This window comes from Periplaneta americana, chromosome 12 (genome assembly GCF_040183065.1).
Source record: "Periplaneta americana isolate PAMFEO1 chromosome 12, P.americana_PAMFEO1_priV1, whole genome shotgun sequence".
In the NCBI taxonomy this organism is placed as follows: Eukaryota; Metazoa; Arthropoda; class Insecta; order Blattodea; family Blattidae; genus Periplaneta; species Periplaneta americana.
This window is the reverse complement of record NC_091128.1, coordinates 117,907,078-117,924,353: the sequence shown is the minus strand read 5'-3', so window position 1 is coordinate 117,924,353 and position 17,276 is coordinate 117,907,078. Positions and strand designations below refer to the sequence as shown.

General features: G+C 35.6%; 1 protein-coding gene and 1 non-coding gene across 3 annotated transcripts in view; both read right to left on the bottom strand.

Annotated features, from left to right (window-relative positions):
- The window catches only part of LOC138710843 (uncharacterized), an 858,539-nt gene that overhangs the window by 346,634 nt on the left and 494,629 nt on the right, over nt 1–17,276 (bottom strand). The window lies entirely within an intron of this gene.
- Nucleotides 1,705–1,777, bottom strand: TRNAN-AUU (transfer RNA asparagine (anticodon AUU)). The gene has a single exon. It is a non-coding gene; the product is annotated as a tRNA-Asn (tRNA).

Genomic DNA, 17,276 nt, shown 5'->3' with positions numbered 1-17,276 from the left:
AATGGACGACGGACGACTACCAATAAGAATGTGGACATACAAACCAGTAGGACGAAGAAAACCTGGAGAGATCAGATAAGTCCTGGAGACGGAACGGGTCATTAGGCCCAAACCTTGAGATGATGATGATGATGATGATGATGATGATGATGATGATGATTCTATTACCCTCCTAGTGGCGTTTCAACATCCCTTAATTTTCTTCTCTTACAGGGTTCTCGACTGTACCATCACCTTTTTTTTCTTACCTATCTCTTATAGAATAATTTCAATAATAATAATAATAATAATAATAATAATAATAATAATAATAATAATAATAATAATAATAACAATAACAATAATAAAACTCTGGTCTACAAAAAAACTTTTTATCTACTACTGAGGAAATTTCAAGTGGTCTACACTGAAAATGATGCGCTGATTCCAGATCTGTAATCAGATTTATCATAGCACGTCAGGTTTATGAGTTATGGAACTGTAACATTAATTCTAAATCTTGCTATTCATTACATACCTGTACCGTAAAGTCAGATATATAAATTGAGCTTAGTTTATATATTCTTTGTAAATTGTTATATTATATTATTTTAAATACATTTATAAGAGATACATACACTTACAATATGTAGTAAACACTAAAAACTCTGTTAAAAGTGCTTGAGACCTTTGCTTTCCGTATGTGGTTGATCGTTGTAGGAACCAGCAGAAATCACCCATGACGCTCGGACCGTATTGACCCTGGTACCTGAATTCCATCGTTGATATGTCCTGATGGAACCTCTCACCATGTTCGTCACTTACAGCGCCGAGATTTGATGGAAAAAAGTTAAGGTGTTAATGAAGAAAGTGCATTTTAAAGACATGCAACAATCTAGGTTCTGAAATGCTCTAAGCAAGTTACATACTAGGTCTGCATAATTATCAGCTCGATAATTTCCTAAAAACCTAGTTGACACTAGTACAAATGTGTCCCAAGCTTCGAGTTCAAGAACACTCAGTTTTGACCTGAACGTACTGTCACGCATCATAATTAAAAATTAAAAATATTATTATTTTAAAATTGTGACGTTATAGAAAAAAAACGGATTTCAGATCTGTAATCAGCACACTCAAATTAGAGTTGGTATACTTGTTTTTGTTCATTAGCAGAATCACAATAAAATAAATAAAATAGATCTAAATGTATCAAAAATGTTATTATTTTAAAATTGTGACGTGATAGAAAAAAGGGACTTCAGATCTGTAATCAGCACACTCAGATTAGGGTTGGTACACTTGTTTTTGTTCATTAGCAAAATCACAGAGAGATTAATAAAATGGATCTTAAATGTATTAAAATGTAAAAATTAAAAATGTTATTTTAAAATTGTGACGCGATAGAAAAACGGACTTCAGATCTGTAATCAGCACATTGGAATTAGGGTTGGTACACTTGTTTTTGTTCAGTAGCAAAATCACTATAGACCAGTATAATAATAATAATAATAATAATAATAATAATAATAATAAAAATAATAATAATAATAATAATAATAATAATAATAATCCTCTAACCGTCAGTGTATACAACCTACACCTGGCCGTCTGTTGGAGATAAGGTTTGTCATTTATTGTATTCCGGATGGAGTATTCAGAAAGATCTATCGATACCGGTACTTTTCTGAAATATCATCCACACTGAATAATTTCGAGGAAAAATTGTTCCGGGGCCGGGTATCGAACCCGGGACCTTTGGTTTAATGTATCAACGCTCTACCAACTGAGCTACCCGGGAACTCCCGGGTAGCTCACTTGGTAGAGCGTTGATACATTAAACCCAAGGTCCCGGGTTCGATACCCGGCCCCGGAACAATTTTTCCTCGAAATTATTCAAATCAACTTTACAGGGAGTTATACCTGAAACCTTGATTTGCATCATCCACACTGTTGGACTTAGATACGTAGAACATAATCTCTGTTTTGCCTTTCTTCAGATCTCTTATGAATCGTCTTCATCTTCATCAATCATGGATTTAGATTTGAATGCCTGTTTCTACGTCAAGAGAGCGGGTCATGCCATCTTGTCAATAGACGGCCAATAGACCTTCGTTCCTGTATGTTGTATTGAAGTGTTATCTTCGGGATTGTTTATCGCATAAAGCTGCATTGTGTTAAAAAAATCAGTGTTTCGTATGGAATAAAAATGACGTGGCTTGTAGAAGAGAACGGATTGAAAATCGGAACATTCAAAATCAGTACAGTCAAATAAGAATAAAAAATTACAAATACCCTGCAATAAAAATATTGTCTCATTTGTTAGTTTTTTCAGATTAAATACTGCAATTTAATTTAATAAAACATATAAAATATGTTCATAAAAATGAATGAGATAAAGTGTTATAACAAGTGGTCATAGTACTAGCTATATTACAACACGGCATTACAGGATGGGGTAGTGCTTATAGTACCTCCCTCATGCCAATAACTATGCTACAGAAAAGAATAATAAAAATATGCTTTAACAAACTTCTTGATTATCCTTCAGAACTGTTGTATTTAGAATTTGAAGTATTTGACGCCCTTCAAATTTATAACAATGTATTATTGAATTTCGTACATAAAAATCGAAATATATTTAATTCATATTCACATAAATATAAAATCAAAAGATCAGACAACATATGCTTGACAGAACCTAAATGTACCATAACTGTAGCATATAATCACAGTAGTAACTAAGGTCTAAAGCTTTATAACATGATAATAGCTAAATTCCCGAACATACAATTTGCCAATGTTCTTTATTTAAAAAAAAAATAAATTTAAAAAAATTGCTGTTTAGAGAAAAAATTTGAAGTTAAATTATTGTGATATCTGTGCTTTTCTTGTTCTTTTTTATTTTATTTTATTTTATTTTTTTACTTTTTACTCTTTCATTTAATATAACGTCTTAACATTATGTGAGCACGAGTTGTAACTTTCTCTTTCTGGGGGTGTTAGAATGTTTTTATATGAAAAAGCAGTTTGTATATCTCTGATTATTATTATTATTATTATTATTATTATTATTATTATTATTATTATTATTAATATTATTATTATTATTGTTATTGTTATTATTATTTACTTACTTACTTACTGGCTTTTAAGGAACCCGGAGGTTCATTGCCACCCTCACATAAGCCCGCCATTGGTCCCTATCCTGTGCAAGATTAATCCAGTCTCTATCATCATATCCCACCTCCCTCAAATCTTTTTTTAATATTAAATTCCCATCTACGTCTTGGCCTCCCCAAAGGTCTTTTCCCCTCTGGCCTCCCAACTAACACTCTATATGCATTTCTGGATTCGCCCATACGTGCTACATACCCTGCCCATCTCAAACGTCTGGATTTAATGTTCCTAATTATGTCAGGTGCAGAAAACAATGCGTGCAGTTCTGTGTTAAGTAACTTTCTCCATTCTCCTGTAACTTCATCCCTCTTAGCCCCAAATATTTTCCTAAGAACCTTATTCTTAAAAACCCTCAATATCTGCTCCTCTCTCAAGTTTCACAGCCATACAGAACAACCAGTAATATAACTGTTTTATAAATTCTAACTTTCAGATTTTTTGACAGCAGAAACTAGTTCGATTAATTAAAATGTGTCTTAGTGAAACTTACAGCAGAGTCCTTATAGGCCAGTTTCTATCTGATGCTTTTCCAATTCACTGCGGGCTAAAGCAGGGAGATGCACTATCACCTTTACTTTTTAACTTCGCTCTAGAATATGCCATTAGGAAAGTTCAGGATAACAAAGAGGGTTTAGAATTGAACGGGTTACATCAACTTCTTGTCTATGCGGATGACGTGAATATGTTACGAGAAAATCCACAAACGATTAGGGAAAACGTGGAAATTCTACTTGAAGCAAGTAAAGGGATAGGGTTGGAAGTAATTCCCGAAAAGGCTAAGTATATGATTATGTCTTGTGATCGGAATATTGTGCGAAATGGAACTATAAAATTTGGAGATATATCCTTCGAAGAGGTGGAAAAATTGAAATATCTTGGAGCAACAGTAACTAATATAAATTATTATTATTATTATCATTATTAATGTTATTATTATTATTTAGTTGTGAATGAATGAATGAATGAATGAGAGGTACAATACTGTGTATTATATTACTATCAGCGCTGTTTCTACTCTGTGACTAAAAGCGCAAAACTCACTTACAAATGACTTTTAGAGTACCCGGAGGTTCATTGCTGCCCTCCCATAAGTCCGCCATCGATCCCTATCCGAAGCAATATTCATCTAGTCCCTAGCATCTTATCCCAACTTCCTCAAATCCATTTTCATTTTATCCTCCCATCTACCTATCGGCTTCCCCATAGGTATTTTTCCCTGAGGTATCCAAACTAACATGATATACGCATTTCTGGATTCACCAATACGTGCTACATGCCCTGCCCATCTCAAACGTCTGGATTTAAGGTTCCTAATTACGTTAGGTGAAGAATAAAGTGCGTGCAGAATAACTTCATTCTCCTGTGAAAAGGCAAAACTAGCCAGATAGAATTAATAACTTTATTCCTATTTGTCAGATTTTCACAAAATTTTATATAGTAAATACTGATAGCATAATATTTTTATGCCCGAACTCTCATTATGTTGGAGCAAGAGAAACTACTACTCATCCATTGAAAATTGACCGATGTTGATTCCACGAACTAGCAGAATGTATCCTACTCTACGAATGCTTTGATCCGCTCAATGTCCCGCGCTGCGTAATCGCCCACAATATCGTGTATAAAACGATAGTGGCGACATCAGCGCTTAACGGTCATGTATCATTGAACGCGTTGTACCCCTTATTAGATGGTGTAATTAAACAAAATGAGCAACTTTACCCACAAAATCTCTATTTGTATGCAGATTTGATTTTTTTTATACATTTGTTTCCTTTTTAATTACTGCAATCGATGTTTGTCGATCACTGACGAAGACAGAATCAAGAGCGCCTAGAGGTAGGCAATCTTAAGAACAATGAACAAGAGTATTTTCACTCATTCCACACGATGTAAATGTACATGAATGTCAATCTCTGATTTAACACTATGAACTGTGTAACTGCTCTTCTCTATTTTGTGCATTTCCATCTACTCCGCACGTAGCTAAATGAGGTCGATACCAAAGACGTAGATTGTTTTCATAAACTTCTATAATAACATATATATCTGTTTCTATTGTTTATTTCTCTGATTTATTTGAATTATATAATTTTTAGTTATAAAATATGTATGACACAATTTATGTTCAGGTGACATGTACGTATTGAAGTAAAACAGTTGCACGATGTGATTAGAGTTCTGTATTGAATTCTGCTTTATAACTAAAGTTTGTTTTATCATTACAGGGAAATGCTACAATGAAAACACCGACGTTGGAAATGGTGTCACGTGGAACATTCAGGTATTGTAACTGAGATGAAGTTTGCATTAATCACACGTTCTTTGTCAGTCACCTTCGTCAATGTTTTAGTTGCTACGCCTTAAATTGAATCCTACATATAACTAACGTCAATTGTACTTAAAAAGTCTTCGTTTTAATTTATCATCAGAACAATGCAGAATACAGAAAAACTGTTTTGTTGATGCAGAAATATGAATCGTCGATATTTTATGGAATAGATGTCCTCGAATATTAATTATACTGTAGAAGTGACTTACATGTATTATTTGCATCTGTTCTGTCTATCCATGTATGCACAAGTATGTCGTCTAAACCACTAGATGAATCTGCAGGAACAAATATCTTCGGATGGTATACATATGAAGTATAGCAATTTATAATTAATTGGAAATAATATGACGTTAAATTCTTATGGTAATATTAAACAAAATATTAATTTACTCCACCGAATCCAACAATAATCACTATCTGTTGTACAGTATTAACTATATAGGAATAGTAGGTCTACTAATTAAAATTGTATACATACATTTATGAAGGGGAATATACGAGTATGTTTCTGGGATTAGCCATAGATTCTTAATGATATTTGTTTGGGATGGCCGTTAATAAATAGTACATTATGCAACGAGCTATAATGGCAGTAATTAAGACGCTTGCGCTCGTTTCATAATTTTCATACGAGCGTCTTAATTACCATTATAGGCAAGTTTCATACGACTTTTTATGCTCGACCATATTTCTAACTTGAAATTATTCATAAGTTTTCATGTTATGATTATGTAAGTGACGAACGGAACTGACCTGAATTGTGAGATGTGCGCAGACGCGAAAGTATTGATTTTTTCCGAGGCACGAATATCATTGACCTTGATATAACCTAGAGTACATTAGTCTTGATATAAGCTGGAAATTGATTTAGAATTGAAAAACGAGATGGCAAATTGAATTTATTTGAATATTATTTACAATTAACGCTAATTATTATAGTAACAGAACATAACCTTCTGCGACAGTATAGGCTTTCCAGCCTCCGTGACTTTTCGCTAATTGTCTTTCGATTGCATATCCGAGAATAATCGATACTGGCGGGTTTATAACGGCACAAAGGTGATTTGTCATTGGCTGAACAACTGAATTATAATGAATAGGCGTACTTTAATGATGTGCATTAAAGGGCTACTACCAGGTGTATAATTACTACATTTCGGCATGGTCGAGTATATATAAAGTTTTACTCATATATAGGAAAGAAAATTGCGTTGGGTTGTCATTTTAGTTAAGTTACCCATCTCCCTCTTCCGCAATATAGTCGCAGTAGCTCAGTGCATAGACGTCAGATAAACAAATAAATTCCTAGATTAAGACCTGTTTAATTTGTCCCATTTTTTTTTTCGTTTTTCCGTGTTCTTCCATGCCATGTTTGACATATTTTTCGTATTATTACTATAATAGAAATGTCGCATATTTATTATTAATGCATTTCCTGTACTGATTAACTCGCATTTATAATTTATTTATGTAATTTATTTATTAATATTGAGAATCATGATCACGAGCATTCTGCCAACTCTTTTGTAATACTTACTTCTTACATCTTATTTAGTTAGAAAATATGAAAATATCGGAATATGTAAATTAATAGCGACTTGAATTTCGTCATACAATCGCGTGGATTTGTGCGTGCTTGCAATGTTTCTTCATTACATACATTACTATTACACATTGTTTTTAAGTTTTATGTTTATCTTTAGGTTGAATAATAAGTTAGTAATAATAATATAGTAAAATCCCGTTAATTCGGACTAATTGGGGGATAAGTTGATTGGTTTAACGAAAATCCGGATTAACTGAAGTAACCTAAAAGAACAGTAGAAAGTGCATTGAAACTCTGTTTATAGCAACAAAACATGCTTATTGTGGTGTATTTAAAAGGCATAGGCCTGAATACATTATACAGTGGAGTAAAATGTAAAGCAATACATGTAATGCAGTATATACGTGATACCCATAATTATGATGATGTGCCCAACCGACCTGAGTCTGCATCACTCGAAACTTTGCTGCAGAAGTTGTTTTGAAGTACGTATTGTAATTCTATAGTTCTAATGTATAAAAGTAAGCATTAAAACAAGATTCTTTAATTTTTTGCCTGTCCGGATTAAGCGAAGTCCGTCTTATCGGTGTCCGGAAGTTTTACTGTAATAATAATAATAATAATAATAATAATAATAATAATAATAATAATAATAATTAGGCTATTATTATTACCGTTAGCTTTAACATCACAAATTTTTATTAGCTGAGGTTTAAAATCTTTATTTTGAAGCTATGGAGAGCTATTACTATTACACAAGATGGAAATTATGTTCGCTTTGTTAAAACAGGTACATGAGACACCGAGGTGGGAATTTTGTGTTCTATAATAATAACAAAAAATAACAGAAAAATGTATGTACGCTTACTCTGAGTATATAGGCCTACTTTGAGAAATCTGTACTTAATACGGTCTGCCTTTTGTTTAATGGTTAGCAACGCTGAAAGTTTTGGTTTCGTTTCACGACAAGGGATTATTTCTTGGATGAGAATTATTATTACGTATGCCTCTGTGTTCGTGTTGTCCTAAGGTTTAGGTTAGATTTAAATATATATAAGTTTTAGGAAGGAACTGACGTACCCTACCAAAAATCCACTGTGTGCATGTTCCTTTGCAGCTTCACCAGATGTCGCTTAATACACGACTATATTAATCCCTACATATTGGATGTAATGAGGCAATCTTTGAAGTATTTGGTTAACTGGAGGAACGGACGTGGTTTCGTATCCCACTAGCTGGTCTTTTTCCAAGGTTTTCCTAACTATAAGACGAATGTTAGGTAATCCCACGACGAGTCCTCTTGATTCCTTTCTTGAAAATCCATTTTGCTGCCATCGATCACTCACTCTGAATCTGAATATATTGTTTTCAAGGGAAGCCTACCGAGCTTTTAGGCTTAAAATGGTTCCGAAACCATAATTGGGATTCAGGCTTATAATCAAAAGATTCGAGCTAAATGTCTTCGCTGTATAGCTAATGCACCATAGTTCCTGCCCAGTATTAATTTACACTGTGACCTGGGGATCCCCGCCATGAATAAATAAATCACCTTCTACAGTTGTTAATACATTAGCAGCGACTGATATCAAAATCCTCTGACCGTCAACTTACTGGACAACAGTGAAAATATATCGCCTCTAGAGCTATCAACTTTATTTGAAATTTCGTTTCGTGAACAATAACTAAAGAGTTTCGTTACAATTTTAAGATTATCTTGTCCAATATTGCAACATGTTTACTAAATGTTCCTTTGGGAATAGACTGTAAAGAAGCAGTGATTAATAAAAGAAAACTCTTATGTCAGATGGGGGTTTGTTTATTTCATATGCGTGGCCATTTTTAAAGGAACTACAGCGCCATTGAAATCACTTGTACGTTGTCCTTTTGGTTGCCCAACTCTGAAAAAGCCGAATATAATAATTTTAATATGTTCATATAATATAATATATATATATATATATATATATATATATATATATATATATATATATATATATATATTTCATTAAAACTATACCAAAAGTAAACCCATAGCACACCTAATTTATTTATTTATTTATTCTGGTAGAGTTGAGGCCATGAAATGAAATACACAGTGAAACAATGACAGGCAACTAAAAAATTATAACACCTGAGGCACTTTTTCAAAAATTATTACGCTATTTTTTTTAATTTGCTATAGGCGTACATACAAATGGAAAATATAGCGAAGAAATTTCAGTTAACCAAGGTATAAAGCAAGGTTGTAGTTTGTACCCCCCTTTGTTTTTAATTTATTTGGATGATTTAGTGAGAGAGTGGAATCTCAAAATTTATGAAGGAATTTATATAGCACATAATTTTATGTTTAAGACGATGCTGTTCGCTCATGTTGAAATCGTTGCAAGCAAGACTGAGAGTGAACTGTAGAGTGCAGTGTATGAGTTACAGAAAGTAGACCTATATGAAAAATATTATTTTAAAGTTTTCATAAATAAAACCTAAACAATGGATTTCCAAGGGAAATATAGCGTAAAAACAAAATTGTTTTAAATCACACTCCTCTAGAATAAATAAAAAGTTTTAAATGTTTAGGTACTCAGCTTACACACAAACATGAAAGTGACTGCAAATAAAACTCCCCATGTTTCAGCACATGAGTGACACAATAAGTAGAAATCTTAAAACTATAGCAAGAAAAGAGACACAAATTATAAGATTTTATACATTAATGGCCGTATCATCTTTACTGTTTGGATCAGAAACATGGACGATGACCGCAGCTGACGGTAAAAAATTGCAGGCCGCTATGAGATTCCTAAGGTCAGTCAATTGATGCACTATATTGGATAAAATTATGTAGAAATGATCAAATAAGAGAAGAACTGAAAATATTTTCCCTAGAAGTAAAGATCACAAATTATAGGAATCAATTGTCAGAAGGTGTTAATAGAATGGCACCAGAAGGGATCCCTAGAAGAATGATATCCTATAGCCACTGGCGTGGCTCAGCCGGTAAGGCGCTTGCCTGCTGCTGTGAAGTTGCGCTCGGGCGCGGGTTCGATCCCCGCTTAGGCTGAATACGTGGTTTGGTTTTTTCCGAGGTTTTCCCCAAACAAAGGTGAATGCCAGGTAATCTATGGCGAATCCTCGGCGTCATCTCGCCAAATACCATCTCGCTAACACCCATCTCATCGACGCTAAATAACCTTGTAGTTGATATAGCGTCGTTAAAGAACCAACTAAAAAAATGATGTCCTATAGTCCTAAAGGAAGAAGACATCCTGGAAGACCTAGGTAGCGTTGGACAAATACACTGTGAAGCCGGAACAGGCAATGCCTACTCCTTGAATTGAAGGAGAAGAATATAGCCAGAACTATGTATCTAAATCACTTTAAATTTTTCGGATGTCTTCTTTTAACAATTCTATTTAACACCAAAATTATGGTGAACTTTTGTTTAAAAAAAAATTCAACTCAGTAGTGTTTCCCTTAGTACTACATCGCTAAACATCAATTATGATATAAATAAACGAATAACCATGCTTTTTTAAGTAATTCCTGGTTTTTATTTTCACAATATGGAATGTGGTCTCTCCGTAAACTGTTGAAATCGCTTATAAAAGAGATTTATGTTTTTGAACACCGTGTGATATTGATGTGTATTATCTTCTATTATGGCTCTTGCCATGATGTTTTCATGGAAGCTATAATCTTCCCTAGGAAATGTATCCCGCAGTCTTATGTTGGCGTTACTCTTTATTCTAAGAGTTTTATAAATCACATTTCACTGAGGGATCTTTTTTTTCTCGTGTCAGCTGGCTGGTTCATCTCGTACAGCCACTATTAGGAGTGAGGTTGAGAGGGGCTCAGGTCTTTTCTTCGTTGAATTGCAATGAATTTGTCACTCCTGAACACTAGGAAGGCCCTCCCTCTCACGAAATGTCATAGTCAACCTGTGCGCCATTTTTACTCCCCCCTATTCCCACCAGCCATCTTACCACTATCCACAATTTTTTCCTTTCATAAATTTAGTTTCAAAGGTGATGGCTAAAGTACACCAACTCTTCTTATTCTCCGCCTCCCACTACTGCTCCCTGTCCCTCCCCTTCATCATCTTCCTCGCCTTCTTCTGGTGCTCGTTGTCTCATCCAAGTTTTTATCTTCGTTCATTTCTTAGCCATTTTTTCATTGAAGAACAATTTCTCTGTTGAGCCCCTTTCCTGCCAAGGACTGCAGAACAGTTGACGATCACGTGGCAACACCAGTCTTCCTCTCTCTATCTTTTTACTCCCCTCTCTACGTCTTTTATTTTTCTTTCTTGGACTCTTCCCATTGCAGCATCACAAGTCACAGTGTTCTTTCTCGTACAAAACACATAGAATGGAAGGTTTTTCATATATATAGTTTATGTCTTCGCCTTTCTCTTTGTCGTTTGCTGGTTCCAATTTTAGAAATGTTTTCATTCTCTTCTCCCTCCTACTTTTCTTTTTTTTTGTGTTGTGTGTACGTCTAGTCTTTCTATGGAGGTGATGGTTCGAAATGGCTTTCCAGAAATCAGCATGCAGAAATTCATATACTATAAGTTTTCACTCCATTTCTCTCTCTGTCTCTATTTGTAAATTTAATATTCACGAGATGAAGAGTAAATATTTTTTCCGTGGTAAACTTTTGGAAGGAAGTTTTTAAGGAGTAACTTAAAAGTCCTTCAGAACATTTAATATCTTACCTCGGGAATGAACTCTCTTCTGGTGGTCTTAAGGTTACCGATCTGGATCTGAGTTTCACGGGTTCAAATCCGACCGAGAGCGATGGGTTTTGTAGGGCAATAAAATTCTTACTATGACCTCCTCCAAGAAGAAAATAATGCTATGGGTTCTATATCATAGGTTCACGGCACGTAAAAAATCCTTGCCTGATAGAGCAATAAAATTCTTACCCTGGCATCCTCCAAGAGGAAAATAATGCTATGGGTCCTATGTCATAGGTTTACGGCACGTAAAAAATCCTTGCTTGATAGGGCAATAAAATTCTTACTATGGCCTCCTCCAAGAGGAAAATAATGCTATGGGTTCTATATCATAGTTTTACGGCACGTAAAAAATCCTTGCTTGATAGGGCAATAAAATTCTTACTATGGCCTCCTTCAAGAGGAAAATAATGCTATGGGTTCTATATCATAGGTGCACGGCACGTAAAAAATCCTTGCTTGATAGGGCAATAAAATTCTTACTATGGCCTCCTCCAAGAGGAAAATAATGCTATGGGTCCTATGTCATAGGTTTACGGAACGTAAAAATCCTTGCCTGAAAGAGTAATAAAATTCTTGCTATGGCCTCCTCCAAGAGGAGAATAATGCTATGGGTCCTATGTCATAGGTTTACGGCACGTAAAAATCCTTGTCTGATAGAGAAATAAAATTCTTACTACGGCCTCCTCCAAGAGGAGAATAATGCTATGGGTCCTATGTCATAGGTTCACGGCATGTAAAAAATCCTTACTTGATAGGGCAATAAAATTCTTACTATGGCCTCCTCCAAGAGGAAAATAATGCTATGGGTCCTATGTCATAGGTTTACGGAACGTAAAAATCCTTGCCTGAAAGAGTAATAAAATTCTTGCTATGGCCTCCTCCAAGAGGAGAATAATGCTATGGGTCCTATGTCATAGGTTTACGGCACGTAAAAATCCTTGTCTGATAGAGAAATAAAATTCTTACTACGGCCTCCTCCAAGAGGAGAATAATGCTATGGGTCCTATGTCATAGGTTCACGGCATGTAAAAAATCCTTGCTTGATAGAGCAATAAAATTCTTACTATGGCCTCCTCCAAGAGGAGAATAATGCAATGGGTCCTATGTCATAGGTTTACGGCACGTAAAAATCCTTGCCTGATAGTAGGCTCCAAGGAAAATTTACTACTCGACATTGAATTGCGATACCGTCATGGTAACTTAGTGCTAGCGCGCTGGGCTTAAAAAGCCGGGGGTTCGGTTTCATACCCCGGTCTTTTCCTGTACAGAAAACGTTTAAATTGCTAATGGAAGAAAAACAATGATATTATTCACAGCATCATTATGCAACAGAAAATCTTACAGGAGATTTGTAGTTATTTTATTGTTTCTAGAGCATGTTGCAGAAATGGGCAACAATTGTGACGTTACGTCACTCATCGGAAAACATCACTCACCCCTTCCTTCCACCCCCGCGTCATTGACGTGGTAGGGGAGGGGATTTGTATTCAATGTCTCTCTTGTGTAATCGCGTACGGGCCACAGATACGTCATTCAACGCCGGTGGACTGTGGACGGGGAACCAACCCTTTCCCCATGCTTTCCACTCCTCTCTCGCCAGTTCTGTATCCCTGCTGTAGAGTCACATGTACATCAACGATGGGCCCGGGTTGGAATCCTGGTTGGGACACGTTGTCTGGTTGAAGTTCCCCCCCCTCCCGAGGTATTCCCTCAACCCATTAAGAGCAAATGTTGGGTAACTTTCGGGGCTGAACCCTGAACTCATTTCGCTGGCAATATCACCAACTCACTCATAATCTAAATAATCATAGCAGTTGAGGAAGCCTTGTAAATAATCAATAAAAATCATCAGTGATTCTCTCGGGCAATAGAGGAAGTTAAGTTCGTCGAATTTGATACATACGCCGTAAGGTCAAAACTATAATATCTATGGTTGTGTCCACATCTGGCCGCGAAACAAAGTGGCCCGAGTTCGATTCTCGGTCGGGGCAAGTTACCTGGTTTGGGTTTTTTCCGGGGTTTTCCGTCAATCCAATACGAGCAAATGCTGGGTAACTTTCGGTGCTGGACCTCGGACTCATTTCATCGGCATTGTCGCCTTCATCTCATTCAGACGCTAAATAACCTAAGATGTTGATAAAGCGTCGTAAATAATCTATTAAAATTTAAAAAAATCTATGGTGGTCAGTTCATATTCCTCTTCATGTTCACTAATTTCTTTCAATACTAATTTTGCTGGCTTCTGTCGAAGTAATGTCTGATCTTCGTGAAGTTTACTCTTCAGATTATTACGAAACATCTCGTGTATCTGTGGGTTCATAGTTATGTTCCAAAGTATATTCTGTTGATTCAGTATTCCTGTCTGAAATACCATATGTATAAATTTTACTTGGGCATGCTTTTTAGTGCGCGACCATTGGCACAAACCGTTTTTTTTTTTTTTTTTGCTTTATGTCGAGGACGAAACTTGAAACCATTATTAACCAATAAATCGTTCTCTTTTGCTCGAACATTTCGGAACACCTGCAACCTCATCCTCTATAGCTGAAATGATGCTGTAGTCCTAATTACTGAGCTGCTACTGGGTGAATGTAGGTTTATGCCAATTAGTGTCAACAAACACAAGTTGTGCTCGCGCAGGATTGCCACATGCTTCAACTGAATTCATCGAACACGAACATCAAATTTACTGTACATCTGTTTCATTTACAGCACAATGAATTTATTTCGTTTCTTTGTTTTAAATACTACTACATTATTCCTATTCCTATTTTTTTGTTGCAATTTCATTACACTTTAATTAGGTTCACTTAAAATAAATTTAGGTGCCGTGGCACACTTATATATTTTACCTGCAGTAATTGCTACAGTCGTGTGGAATGTTTTCTGTGCACATGGTAGGCCTGTATAACCATATGAAACGGAAGAAACACAGCCCAATCAGCCCAAGCGGGAATCAAACCCACATTCGAGTGCAGTTCTGGATCAGTAGATAAACGCTGTTAATAATGCTAATAATAATAGTCATCATAATTAATGTTTTATACAGTTAACAGCAGTACCAGTTCCATTATACGAATCAGAGACCTGGAACCATGACAAGTAGTGATAAAAAAACATTGTAAGCTACTGAAATGAAGTTCTTAAGATAGGTTAATCCTTCTGCTACTAAGGCATTTTAAAAATTAATACTACCATCACAAACATGTGCAGTGTTTGTTAACCTACAGGAACTGTAAAAGTGTAAAATGATCTTCCTATTTCTAAAGAGACAGGGTGATAAAAAGTCCCTACCCTTTTGGTTGAAAACGTGTAACAAAATTAATTAATTTTATCAGTTGTTGTTAGAGGAGAAAAATTCGCTACGGCGCCGGGGATCGAACCCGGGTCCTTGATTCTAAGTACCAAGCGCTCTAACCACTGATCTACACTGTGGTATCCCGGTCAGCAAGTCACTCAATTGAGTGCGCTCCTTGTATAATGACAATTGACTTCATATATGTCGAACATGGAGAAAGCCAAAAAGGGAAAAACACTATAGGAGTGAACTTCGGCGTAGTGCTTGGTACGTAGAACCAAGGGCCCGGGTTCGATCCCCGGCGCCGGAGCGATTTTTTCTTCTCTAATAACAATTGTTAACATAACAGATAAATTCTGTAGGACCAAAAATTAAACTTTACGTAATTAATTTTAGATACGTAACTGGTCACACTATGAGATAACATACGAGGGAGAGTCAAAGAGTAATCTTAATAATTGTTTGATTAATGAATATGTACAATAAGAGTATAAACACTTCATCACTTTTTAACATAATACAAAGAAACACTTGCATTGAACGTACTGGGGACTACGTTGAAAAGTGTTTATTAATTATTAATTATTTGTGTTACTATTATTTCAAAATATTAGTAGATATATATCGGACAAATACATAGAATTAAAAATATATATGGCGGAAAATTGAAATAAGATTGAAAAATCATTAGTGGGATAATCCTTTTTACCCATCTTGATAGCAGGAGTGAAGGTATAAGGAATGAACGAAACGTTTTTTCTTTAGTGGAAATGATTCGCCATTATAGAGAGCCATATACGATTTATATAGAATGGATTGCAACTATATACCTAGGAGTATCCTGAACTATAGACCAAAGGGGAGAAAGGAACCTGTGAAACCGGAACAGGCTTTAAGCATAATCGTTGAATAATAATAATAATAATAATAATAATAATAATAATAATAATAATAATAATAATAAATTTGAATTAGGCTTACAAAGTACTTCCGATTAATTCAGGGTTTGTAAGTTAGGTGAGAATTGAATATGTTTGCGTGTGTGTGTTACTTTTGGCCACTGTGAATTCGGACTCCACTGAGAATAAAGTTATGCACGGGGTGGGAAAAGTCGGATGTCTGTCATTTGTTCAAATTCCCAGTGTAACAGAGTGTTATGCTACAGCTGAAGACATTGACAGACGAGAAGCATGGGGTTTATGGACCGACGCATCTCATATAATTCGCGGTACGGCAGGGCCTACGTCGCAAAAAATTGCATTTGAGAAAAATGAATAAGAAACTAAGAAAGAATACGGCAGCTGGATTTGAAAGGGACAAAAATAAACCAGAGGAAAACCCGTACTTTAGACAATGGAAAATAATGAAAGAGTAAGGAAGAGGGAAATGACAGAGAAAACAGAAAATATTAAAAGATAGATGGACTCGGACGCATGGACAAAACGAATGGATGATTGGTGATGGATGAAGATGGATAAGGGGAGAGCGAAGGATGGATCGGTGGATATATGGAAGCTGAGACAGATAAATCGCTTTTATTTTAGTTTGAGAAGTTTTAGAAGCACTTATGATTCTGGTTTTGAATCCGAGAACTGGTATGAGAGTTAGAAATCTCTGCTGAAATAACAGCAGCGACAGAGAAACCGTGGAAAAAAAGTTTAGAAAAAGAGAGGAGAGAGAAAAAAGTGTTGGGTCACACCTAAAGGTATCCTCTAGTTTTGCCACCAGTGTTGAATGTCACATTTTGTTGCACATTATGCATTCACAGAGGAAATATCTTTCATCCGCAGAGTCAATGTGCCTGACACTTCGTTGCCCAAGTCGGCAGTGATCTTCATTCTGTCGTCAGTGTGTGTTTTCTCTTTCTTTACCGTATACTATCCCTCTCTTTCGCTCTCCAGAGGGTTAGGTATGAAACGTAACCAACATACTACATAAAAGATTGGAAGATTTCTATATAAGACGTGGTGAATACAATATTGGATTCGGTGTGCATTTCATCTCGACATTTTTTTTCCGCAGGAGCAAAACTCATTCATGCCACCTTGAAGCAGATAGGTAGTGTTCATGTAAGCGAATTTATATCCAAATATACTCCGACCCATACTCCGCCTATCATGATAGAAACTCCGTTTATTTTACACAGCAGATATCCATATCTGGAATATCTTTTCGTCCACCGCTGTGGAGTAATAGCATGCCTGACCAT